This window comes from Equus caballus, chromosome 1 (assembly GCF_041296265.1).
Source record: "Equus caballus isolate H_3958 breed thoroughbred chromosome 1, TB-T2T, whole genome shotgun sequence".
In the NCBI taxonomy this organism is placed as follows: domain Eukaryota; kingdom Metazoa; phylum Chordata; class Mammalia; order Perissodactyla; family Equidae; genus Equus; species Equus caballus.
The window spans coordinates 141,385,733-141,398,823 of NC_091684.1; positions in this window are offsets into that span (position 1 = coordinate 141,385,733).

Here is a 13,091-nt window from a genome sequence, read left to right on the forward strand (position 1 = left end):
TTTTTTAAGAGATTGGCCCTGAGCTAACATCTGTTGCCAATCTTTTTTTCTTCCTCTTCTTCTCCCCAAAGCCCCCCAGTACATAGTTGTATATTCTAGTTGTAGGTCCTTCTAGTTGAGCTCTGTGAGACACCCCCTCAGCATGGCCTGAGGAGAAGTGCGAGGTCCGAGCCCTGGATCCGAACTAGTGGAGCCGTAGGGCCACCGAAGCAGAGTGCGTGAACTTAACCACTCAGCCACAGGGCCAGCCCCTTGAGGTTAACAAATTTATCCATAGTTACTCAATGAGGAAATGGCCAGGTAGAGTTTCAGACCCAAATCTGCCAACTCTAAAAGCTGAGCGTTGCCTTCTACTGAGGCAGAGAGGTTCCTCAGAGGTAAGCAGTCCAGAGTAGCTGGAAGGTGGGCTTGTGGGTGCCTAAAGGGACCAGGGGAAACAGCAGAGTACACTTTGATCCCTTGTGGCTCCTTGCTTGCCCTCCCTATTCAACTTGAACCACAGTTACTTGTGCTCTCCTTTGTACCTTGTCACTTTCTCTCCTTTGAGGACACAAATAGGCCACTTCTTGGTGAAAATTTGTGAAAGAAGGATCTACAACTCTCTCTGCTTCCTAATTTCTTGTTACCCCTCAACTCATCTCACCTCTGATACTACTACGTTCATTGGTGTCATTCCGTGGCCTCAGTTTCAATGGATGCCTCTCTTGGTGGCTGTGCTGGCTTTTCCTGTGGCTCCCAGGGCATCCCACTCTCATGGTTCTCCCAACTCTGACCACTCCCCTACATCCTTCACTCTGCCCTTCCCTTAAATGCTGGGTTTCCTAAGAGTTCAGTTCCAAGCCCTCTTTCCACTGTTCTTGCTTGTCCTGGACAGCTTCATGTGTGACCACTGCCAAACCTACATCTCCTGCCAGGCCAGACCTCTCATCTGAGCCCCAGCTTCCACTCCTGCCTGGCCACCCTCCCTGGTCATCCCACAGGTGCCTCAGATGAACCATGTCCAACATGGAACTCAGCATCCCCACCAACTCCAAACCAGCTCCTCTCCCTGTGTCCCCATCTCAGTAACAGCCCCGTCATCCACCCGGGCACCAGAAGCAGAAACCTGGGAGTCATTGCCTGAAATGTGTGTGAACTCTACCAGGACAGAGACTTTTTTCCTTCCTTTTTTTTTCTTTGTTCTATATTTAAAGTACCTGGAACTATGTCTGCGTATAGCAGGGTGCCCAATAAGTATTTGTTGAATGAATGCTTGCCTTCTCCCAAAATACACGAACCATCCCCACAGGATGGAAGACCAGTCTGTTCTGCTCCTAAAACATCCTCTCATATACTTCTGCTTCCTCCGATGGCTCTGCTGCTCTCCTAGCCTAATCTCACCTCATCTCTTGCCTGGACAAGTGCAACCACCTCCTCACTGATCTTCCCATTTCTAAACCATTCCCCAGGTCACCAGCCAGTAGGTTGTCTCAAAAACCCAAATATGATGTTACCATCACCTGCTTAAAATTCTTTAAGGAATCCCTGTTGTCATCAGGATAAATTTCCTGGCATTAACGGGTCAAGAGTGGTTTTTGAATAAGTGTTTCTCTGCTCTCTGTAGCAGACTGAGGGCCAGAGCTCTAGGCCCGCCCAGCTCAAAACTTTCTTCCTAGTGGAGTGGTATTGAAGAGCTCTCTAACATCAGAGACCTCCACTGGCTCCCTGCAAAAATGCTGCCCTGAGTTAGGGCCATCTTGGCCGCCTGCTCCACATCCCTATCCCCTGTTCCTCCCACTCACTGTGGAGTCCATTCAGGCAGCATGACTTGGGAGCTGCTCCCAACAGTTCTGCAGAGCTTGGGGGAAGAAAAGAGTGGGAGAGAGGCAGAGCTGCCAGGGAGACTCATTCCCCTCCCTAACTGGGATCCTTCTTTCCCGCCATCCTGAGTCTGCACCTGGTGCTTGGCAGGTGGGGATGCTAGGCTGCCAGCAAGAGGCAGAGGCGTTTGTCAGGGTAAGCAGCGGGAAGAGAAACACAGCTTGCTCCCTCCACTGAAGGAAAAGACTCCTGGCTTCAGCTGCCTTAACGGGCTTGGGTCTTGGTAACGTGGAGCCTGGGGGGTGAGCCTGGAATAATGGGGATTGGAGGTACAGTGGCCTCTGAGACCAGGCCAGGGAGTGGAGGATTTCTGGGAGCAGGATATAGAGGGATTTAGGCTGTAAGGGGCTTATTCTGGAATGCTTTGAAATCAGGCTGCAGGAATTCTTGAGAAATGCTTAGAACCCAGGCTCTGAGGACATCCTAGTGAAGTGACTGAACTGAGGCTGTGTGACCTCCTTGGGGAATGTGCTAAATTCAGGCTGCAAAGGTTCACTGGGGACTCATGAATTCAGGCAAGGGGCTTCTTGGGAGATGTACTGACTTTGACTGCGAGGATGTCCAGGGGAGGCTACTGGACTCAGGTCCAACAGGACGTTCTTGGGGACCGCATTGAACTCAAGTTATGGAAGCTTCTTGGAGGGATAAATGAACTCAGTTTATGGATATTTCTTGGAGAGATAGCTGAGCTCACACTGCAAGCCTGGAATTTTGCCCGCACACTCAAAGTCCATGGGGCTTCCCTCTGCCACACAAACCCAGTTACAGGACCTACAGACAGGCATGGACAGAGACTGCAGTCACCCATGGGGTTATTCACAGTCTCTCTCTCTCTCTCACACACACACACACACACACACTGCCTTCTCAGCCCCCTGTCTTGGTTCTTCCACAATTTCCTGACTTCCACACACAGGAGTGCTCAGGGTTCAGTCCTTAGACCTCTCCTCCTCTTGTTTATACTCACTCCCAAGGTAACCAACCAGTCTGATGATGTTAAATACCATCTGTTCTCTGAGAACTCTCAACTCTACATCTCCAGCCCAGACTTCTCCCTTCAATTCCAGACTCACTGGTATCCAACTGCCTGCTTGACATGTCCACCTGGTTGGCTGACAGGCATCTCAAACTCAACATGTGCCAAACCAGACTTCTGACCTTCCCTCCCAAACTCCTTCCTCCCACAGTCTTCCCCATCTTAATAAGTGGCAACTGCATTCTCCCAGTTTTCCATGTCTCGAAACAGAATCATTTGTGATCTCTCCTTTCGTACTCTATATCAGCAAATCCTGTTGACTCTAACTGTAAAATATAGTCAGTATCCAACCTCATATGACCATCTCCAGCACTTCCATCCTGGTCCATGCTATCATCACCTCTCCCTGGGTTATTGCTCTAGCCTCCTGGTTATCAATATAGGTCTCCTTGATTCAATTCTTGCTCTGCCCCATGCCAGTCTATTTGCAATGCTACAGAAAGATGGTATTTCAAAAATGTAAGCCAGATCAAGTCACTCATTTGTTCAAAACCCGCCAGTGGTCCCCATCTCAGAGTAAAAGCCAAAGTCCTTACCTTGAGCTCCAATGCCTCACATGATTCTTCCTCCCCACTCCTCTCTTTCCTTATCTCCTATCACTCTCTGCCGTGTTCACACCAACCATCCTTGTCTCCTTGCTGTTTGGACGTGTCAAGGCCACTCCATCTACGGATCTACTTTCGCGCTTGCTCTTCCTCTGATACTCCTCTTTCAGACATCCACAAGGCTCACTCTCTCAATGCGTTCAAGTCTCTGCTCAAACGTCATATCACCGGAGGAACCTTCCTGTTCACCTACTTAAAAGGGCAATGTCCTCCTAGGCATTCCCCACTCCTTTACCCAGCTTTGTATTTTCTCTGTAGTTCTTATCACCATCTGATATAATATAGATTTATTTGCTTATTTGTTCATTGTCTCCCCCCACTAGAATATTGATTCCACGAAGGCAAAGACTGTCTTGTTCATTGCTGTATCTCCAGGTCCTACAACAGTGCCTGGAAAATAGTGAGTGCTCAATAAATATTTGTTGAATGAATGAATGAACCAAGCAAATATTTGTTGAATAGAATGGAACTGGATCCTACCCTTGACCTTTGTGGGTCTCATGGACTTATATCTTCCTTTGTAGAGATTTTAGGAAACAAAAAAGAATTTTCTAAATCGGTTACCAAGGCTATTAGATGGGAAAATCAATACTCAGTCTAAGAGAGGGAGTTTAGGACTTCTAGAACAGAACAGGGTGCTTGAAGCATGACAGGGTAACAGAATCAATATTGGTAATGTCTAGTCTGGAAGCAAATACCACTTTGAGTATCTAAAACAGAGAGATGTTAACACAGAGACCTGGCTACACGAGTGATGGAAGGACCAAGAAACCACTGGGGAACATGATTCAACTCAGAGATTAGCAACAGCAGGAAGTCACTTCTTCTCCTGGGTCAGAAGGTCAGTGGGAGAGGTTGTCAGGGAATAGGAACCAGGGCCACCAATAGAAGCTGGACCATAAAGGAAAAGCAGGGATGCGACCAGAGTGTGTGTGCAATGGGGAGAAATAGCCTGGCTTTTCCCCCATCTCCCTCCATTGTCTCCCATTGGCTGAATATGCTGGAAGCCAGCTGATCCAGGGACCTGGGAAACACAGCCTGCAGGGGTCACTGCCTGTGATATACACCACAACAGGGGAAAAGGAGGAATGGCATGGAGGGCAAATGGCACATGCCCAGGACAGGCACAGAAGCGCTTAGTGGCTTCAACAGACAAAAGAGGAGAGGGAGAGAAATGGGGGAGAGGCAGAGGCAGCCACTGAGCCTGTGAGTTTGAGCAGGAGGGAAAAATCAGATCCGAATTGTACTTTCAGTTTGGACTAAAGCTGTAGGAGGTACCCCGCCCCATATATAATTTTTATCGCTTGCTTCCAGTCCCTCAAGTCTGGGCTCCTGGCCAGGCTTCCAAAACTGTGTCCGCCCTTCTCTTTCAAGGTTGAACCAGCTCTGCTGTTTTTTTTTTAAGTCACTTTATTTATTTATTTATTCATTTATTTTTAAAGAGCGGCACCTGAGCTAACATATGTTGCCAATCTCCTTTTTATTTTTCTTCTCCCCAAGGCGCCCCCCACTCCACACCTCTCCCCTCCCACCGCCTGTCCTGGTACAGTTGTATATTCTAGTTGCAAGTGCCTCTGGTTGTGCTATGTGGGATGCCACCTCAGCATGGCTTGATGAGCAGTGCCATGTCTGTGCCCAGGATCTGAACCAGTGAAACCCCGGGCTGCCAAAGTGGAGCGCAGAACCCAACCACTCCGCCGCTGGCCAGCCCCCCAGCTCCACTGTTTGACACCAGTCCAAGGTACTGCCTTTAAGAGCCCTTTATTAAGTGGCAGGCACTAGATTGGTGTTGTCCATGGCACATGGCACTCCTATGGCACCCAGAGTATCGACTGTTATTGTGACAGTGGAGGATGGCAGAACATACCTGAGGTGCAACTGGTGCCTTCGATTTAGCAGAAGCACCCTTCAAAGTCTTCATTGCACTTGAAGGCCTCACCTCCAGAAGAGGGAGAGGGCTTGTTCAACCTCAGTTGAGCTGGCACCAACGAGTACACTTCTGAGGAAGAAGGTTTAAGTTAGGGAAGAAGTTTTAACAACTAGGGCTGCCAGCAGCGGAACTGGCTATCTTGTAAAGGGGTGAGGTTTCTGTTCCAAGAGCTATTCTAACAAGGGTCTGTCAAAAATGTTGTGGAGGGGAAGCCTGCAATGGTAAACTTGACTGAATGCCTTCTCCAACACCTCTAAATCTGCCCAACTCTGAATTTCATGGGTGACCAGCCAGCTCCTTTCATTCTGACCCTCTCTTCTCAATATGTCCTTCTGCAGACCAAGAGCATGCCCAAGTTCCATGACCCTGGTAAGAGAGCCTCTGAGGGGAAGGGAGGTGTGCACCACTCACTCAATAGGCCTTTCCTTCCTGCCTGGCTTTGGGTTGAGGAAACTGGCCCTTGGTGGGTGTGACAGACAGAATAATGGTGCCCAAAAGATGTTCATGTGCTAATCGCTGAACCTGTGAATTTGTTTCCTCACATGGCAGAAGAGACCTTGTAGACGTGATTAAATTAGGGATCTTGACATGGGAAAATTATCCTGGATTATCCAGGTAGGCCCAAAGTAGTTAAGGGTCAGAGAAAAAGGAGACATGATGATGAAAGCAGAAGTTGGAGTGATGTGCTCTGAAGATGGAGGAAGGGGCCATGAACCAAAGAAAGCAGGAGGCCTCTGGAAGCTGGAAATGCAAAGACATGGATTTTCTCCAGAGCCCCTGGAAAGAATGCAGCCCTGCTGACACCCTTGATTTTAGCTCCATAAGACCCATTTCAGGCTTCTGCCCTCCAGAACTGAAAGACAATAAGTTGTTATTTCAAGCCACTAAATTTGTGGTAATTTGTTATCAAAGTAGGAACAAATAAGAGAACTTATGGCCAAGTCCCAAGACAATTAGTACCCAGCCTGGTAGTCAGTAGAAAACTCATTTCCCATCAGAAGGGAGTGAACATAGCAGTTAAGAGCATGGTCCTTGGAGGACAGAGACCTGGATTCAAATCCCAGCTCTGCCACATTACACAATATCTCAGATCTCATTTCCTCATCCATAAAATGGGAGTATTAATGCCCCCGTGCCCAGGGTGGTTGTGAAGATAAAATAATGCAGGCAAAGTACTTGGCATAGTGCCTATAACATAGGAAGGGCTCAACAAATAGTGGTAGTAGTTGTTCCTACCACTATCTCCACCATCACTACTGCTACTACTACTACTACTGTTACTGCTACTGCTGCCGCTACTACTACTACTAACAACAACGGGAGCAGTATCTATGGCTGAACAGCAGAGCGGGTGCTGCAAGAAAGACTAATAGAGACAGCAGCAGCAATGAGGGAGGAGGGGATTAGAAAGGGTCAGAGAGTAGATGTCGCAACTTCAAACTGTTGTCAAGATTGACTTTGGAATCGGAAGTCTGGCCTGAGGGTCCTTGAGGCTCAGGAGGGCTGCATCTGCCCACCCCAGATCTGTGCTGGAGTGTCTGTTTCAGGGGTCAGCCGTCTGGCTCAGACACCTTGACTCAGAATCACCAGCCAAGGCCTTCCATCTGTGCTTCTGTCTGGCCCAGTGCCCTCGGTCCAGGCCTGAAGCTAGAGGAATGCTGGAGGAATGCAGAGACATGACAGAGTCCAGGATTCAAGGCACTGGTCCTCTGCTCTGGGATACGAACCAGGACCCTGAACCCAATTACGCATTCATTTCCTCGTGCTATTTTCCAGTTGAGAAAACAAGTCAGACAGCAAAAGAATGTGTGGGAAAGTTACTAACGCTTCCTCGTTATTTCTGTGATTCTATCCTAAGGCCCTGCTACTGTTTAGGGGCCCTCCCTGCTTCTTTTAAGCTACAGAAAGGTACCAGGTGGCTTTTCCCTAAGACACTGGGTTTTGATGGGCAACACACTAAGACAATATGTTGTAGATATTTTTAGCATGCAATACCACCTAATATGATGGTTAAGAACCTTCCTATGGAGTCAGAAAAAATATGGCCTCACATCCTGGCTTTGCCATTTTTAGCTCTGTGGCCATGGACAAGTTCCTTAACTTCTCTGAGCCTCAATTTCCTTAACTTTAAAATCAGTGTAATAGCAGATACCTTCTAAAGTCTTGTAAGGAGAAAGGAGATCATTCATATATGGGACTCAGTACATTGCCTTGATTTTAGCAATTCCTGAGGAGATATTTATTATTGTTGTTGTTAGTATCATTGTCACGTTATTGCCATTTTTTGAAAAAGCTTTAACTCAGGGCCAAAGGCAGCCGCAAGTCTAGCTATCCACTTGGCTTTACATCTCTCTGTTGTCACAGCAGCCTGAGATTGCCAATGCTTGGCAAGGACTGGGAGGTCAGGCCCTTCTCTTCTGCAGAGGTCAGGAGGATGGGCAGCCGGATGATCTCCTGGGTGGGTTCAGCTAGGCACAGCTACAAGAGACAAGGAAGAGATGTTGACATGGTCCAGATGTGTTCCACAGCTGTTGTAGTAGGGCTTGGTGCTGTCTCTCCTACCAAACTGTAGAAAAAAAAGAAAATCATTTCTGGGAAGCTGGTTTCTAACTTCACGTGTCTTTGGACAAAAGAGTTGAATTAGTGACAAGCTAATCCAGTTATGACTGATGAAAACACGACACTTGAGAAATCACGACACTTCAGGTTTATCTTAAACTTGGTGACTAGGAGCAAATTCCCCCAGAGCACAAACGGGAAATAGTGAATGAGTCAAATGATATTTGTCAATGGCTTTGAATTCACACCCCTGGAGTTACAACAATTGATGGGATGCAGTGAAACAAGCATTCTCCTTCATGCTGGTGACAGTAAAATCACTGTAAGCTTTGGGAATGTCATTTGGCTGTTGGTGTCAAAGCGTTTATTTCCTTAGGCTTGGTAATTCCATCTCTGAGAATCTATCTTAAAGAAACAATCCACAAATTTAGAAAGAGCTGTATGCATATGTTTGTTCATGGCCTCATCGTGTATGAGAGTGAACAGATGGAAACATCCTAAATGTCAAACTAAAGGTCTAACAACAGGGAGTTGGTTAAATAATGACAGCATATCTATTCAGAGGAATATTATGCAGCCATTACTAATGAGTATCATAAAGGCCATGCAGCAGCACAGGAAAAGGCTTGTGGTGTATATGAAGTGAAAAAGTCAGACACAAAATGGTGTAACTATATGTGAAAGACCAAATAGAAAAATAGATTGGAAAGAGTTATAGAATGATATTATTGGTGATTGTGTTAGAATGATGGAGGAATTGTGGGTAACTTGTTTTGCACATGCTCCAAGTTTTTAATCTTGTAGTTATATAACGTGGGTAGTAGGCAGAATAACGACCCCTCAAAGATCTCCACGTCTTAATCCCTGGGACCTGTGCACATGTCACCTCACACAGCAAAAGGGAATTTGTAAGCATAAAGGTAAATTAAGGCTTTTGAAACGAGATTACTCTGAATTACTGAGGTGGGCCCAATGCAATCACAAAGTTCCTTATAAAAGGGAGGCAGGAGAATCAGGGGCAGAGAGAGATTAGAAAATGCCACATTGCTGGCTTTGAAGATAGAGGAAGAGGGCCATGAGCCAAAAAATCCGAGTAACCTGTAGAAACTGGAAAAGGCAAGGAAACAGATTCTCTCCCAGAACCTCCAGAGGGAACACAACACTGCCCACACCTTGATTTTAGCCCAGTGAGACCTATTTCAGACTTCTCATCTCCAGAATTATGAGATAATAAGTGTATTGTTTTAAGCCACTAAATTTGTGGTAATCTGTTACAGTAGCAATAGGAAATGAATATAATAAAGTTGAAATGAATCATTTATATAATAAAAATTAATTTTCTAAAGTGCCAGCCCTTACAACAGTGTGTTACCAAATACAGTGGAATGATTGTATATTTTCTTTACACTTATGCACATGACATTTTTCCTTTGAATGAGGAAAGGATTGATTTGTAGGACTGGCTTTGGAGGAGGCAGACCTGAGTTTGCATCTCAGCCCCTCAGTTGTGTGACCTTGGGCAAGTTCCTAAAAAACTTCTTTGATCTCCTAATCTACATACATGTGGACCCTGAAATACGATCTTTCTCAGCTGCAGTGGGCCCCAAGAGGGTCGGTTGTTTTTACTTCTTAAATGATTTCTTTGAAATTATAAAAATAATATAACATTACAAACAGAATAAAAAATATAGAGAAAAACTCCCATAATTCCTTCACTCTAACACAATAATTCTTTTTAAAAAATTTTTTTTTGAGGAAGATTAGCTCTGAGCTAATATCTGCCACCAGTCTTCCTCTTTTTGCTGAGGAAGACTGGCCCTGAGCTAACATCCATGCCCATCTTCTTCTACTTTATATGTGGGACACCTACCACAGCATGGCTTGACAAGTGGTGTCAAGTCCACACCTGGGATCCAAACTGGTGAGCCCCAGGCCGCCAAAGCAGAACGTGCGAGCTTAACCGCTGCGCCACCAGGCCGGCCCCAAACACGGTAATTCTTTTGTGCATTTCCTGCCAATCTTTTCTCATATACACATGGTGTTTGTCAAGACTCTGGGTTGCAAGTAGCCAAAACCTAACTCAAAGTAGCTTACTTAAGCTACTTTTTTACTTAAAAAAGGGAAATTTGTTGGTTCAGTAAGTAGGAGATACGCTGGCTTAGATTCATGTACTCAAATGATGTTGTCAGCGTCCGTATCTCTCCATGCTGTGGCTCTGCTTTCTTCTGTGTGGCTTCATTCAATATCCAGGGGCCTCTCTTTATGTGGTGTCACGAATGGGGGCCAGCCCGGTGGTGCAGCAGTTGGGTTAGCACGTTCCACTTAGTGGCCCGGGGTTTGCCGGTTTGGATCCTGGGTGTGGACATGGTGCCGCTTGGCAAAAGCCATGCTGTGGTGGGCGTCCCACATATGGGGTGGAGGAGGATGGGCATGGATGTTGCCTTGGGGTCAGTCTTCCTCGAAGAAAGGAGGAGAATTGGCGATAGTTGGCTTGGGGCTAATCTTCCTCAAAAAAAAAAAAAAAAAAAATGGCCAACACAAGATGAGGCTTCTGTGATCCTTATAGCTCTTGATCCCAGAGGAAGACAAAGTATCCACACACCAAATAGCATGCTGAGATTCTGATTGGCCTTCCGTAAGTCACATGTCACACCTTGGGCAAACCAATATGGGCAGGGGTCAGGGGTATCATGATTGTCTGGGCCTGCATCACATGCCCACTCCTGCAGCCGGGGATTGGGAGGAACAGTGTGATTGCCATACAACCAGGGGGAGGGGCTGTTCCTTTAATGAACAAGAGGTGTTGGGCATGAGAAAACAGGAGACATCCTCTAGCCATATTTTATATCATGAGCAATTTGTATATCATTCCGTAGTCTTCATAATTATCATTTTAATGGATTTAGGATTGCAGCATACCATAGCTTGCTTAACCCTTGTTAAATATTGTTGGCTACTTGGACTGTTATAAAAATTCAATTATAAATAATGTTGTAATGAACATTTTTGTGCATATAGCTGTCTCTATAGTTTAGTTTCTTTCTGTAAGACAGATTCCCGGAAGAGGGGTTGCTGGGTTAAAGGTGAGAACAATTCATTTTGGCATATTGTTTTTCGGGAGGGCTGCACAAATGTACAGGGAGCGGCGCAGCTGCTAAGACTGAGAGGTAGAGTTGTGCTCACTCTCAGGCCTTGCAAACTGAGGTGGGTTGAAAGGATACCACAAGCTGCTCTGCCCTGAGGGCATGACCAAAGCAACAGAAAGGAAATATACTCACTCTGCTTAAAACTGAGATAAAATGCAAACTCACTTGTAGTTAGGGAAATGCATATTAGAACAGTGAAATACCATCTTTCATCCATCAGACTGGTAAAGCTTGAAACACTGAGAACAGGCAATATTTGTGAGACTGGGGAAGAGCCACCCTCATAATCAGCAGATAGAACTGGGAATTATTACAACCTTTTGGGAAAGTAATCAGGCCCTATGGATTAAAATTGATCGGAGAACACCTCTATTGCATCACATAATTACCATCTCTTTTGTGCCGAGAATATTTAAGATCTGCTCTCTTAGTAGCTTTCAAGTACATAACACAGTATTGTTAGCTATAATCACAAAGCTGTACATTAGATCCCTAGAACTTATTCCTCTTCTATTGGAAGTTTGTACTCTTTGACCAACATCTCTCCATTTCCCCCACCCCCCACTGCCTGGTAACCATTATTTTACTCCTTGTTTCTGTGAGTTAGGCCTTCTTAGATTCCACATATAAGTGATATCATACAGTATGTGTCTTTCTCTCTCTGACTTATTTCACTTAGCATAATACCCTCCACGTCCATCCACGTTGTTGTGAATCACAGGATTTCCTTCTCTGTCATGGCTGAAAAATATTGTAATGTACAAGTGGATCAAATCAATCACGTTGTACACCTTAAATTTACACAGTGTTATATGTCAATTATATCTCAATAAAGCTAGAAAAAATTTGATCTGGTAATCCCATTTTTGTAAGCATATCCTATAAAAAAGAAGGTACCAGGTTTGTTTCTTCTTGGTGTCAGTTTCTCTTTCTTTACAGGTTATAGTTCCCTGCATGAGCTAGATCCATCATGTGTCTCTGGCCTTATCTCTAGGAGGTGCCATACCCATCTTTGCCTTAAATAATTAAGCATTTGATGTGGACTGTGACAGAGGCAGCTAACTATCTCCAGTAGCTATTTTCCCTTTCTTTCTCTTAGTAATAGATCCTACAGAGCCTATGACTACCTAGGTAGAGATCATATAACCTAGCCCCCCTTACAGCTATGTGTGGCCATATGAATAAGTTCTGGCCAATAGGAGATGAATGGAAGGGATGTCTGCAAACTTCACAGGTAGAATTTGTTCATCTGGAAACTTTGACCTTTGAGAGATACCAATGAATATCTGCTGGTCTCTTGAACTGAGAAGAGAAAGAACTGGGAGCCACAGGATGACTATTCTCTGCCTTGGGAGCAGAGAAACGAGAGGTGGTTTGCCAAGAAAGGAGAATGGAGCAGAGGCAAAACAAGAGGCAGGGTAGGGATACTCTGAGGTCTGAGCAGCTGTTCCAGTCCTGGCGCTCATTCCTCCTGAGTGAGGTCACACTACTCCTGTGCTTGGGTCCTTTCAATAGATTCCTCATTTTCCTTCAGCTAATTTGAATGATTTTTCTGTTTGCAAGAGAAGGGGACTTCATAAAGATAGAGCCTTCCAGAATAACTCTTTCTTTTGTACATGATAGCCAATAAGGTGTGGGAGGAATATTTGTTGAGATATTGTATTTTGCTTTTGCTGTTGTGAAGAAGAGAGAGAGGGAGAAGGAGAGGGAGAGAAAGATCTAGCCCAGTCTCATTCAGCTGACATTCCACAATCACATTTTTCAATATCCTACTTTCTATTTATTTTGTAGTATTTCTTTTCCTGGCCTATTTTAGCCCCAATTAAGTCAGACCCTAACTAACCCCCTCTATGTCAAAGACAAAGAGTCATGGAGTTCTTCCCTTCCATTTGTTTTTGTCTTCTCAAAGTATCAGCTTCTGGTGCCAGAGGCAATCAGGAAATGAGGGAAGTTTC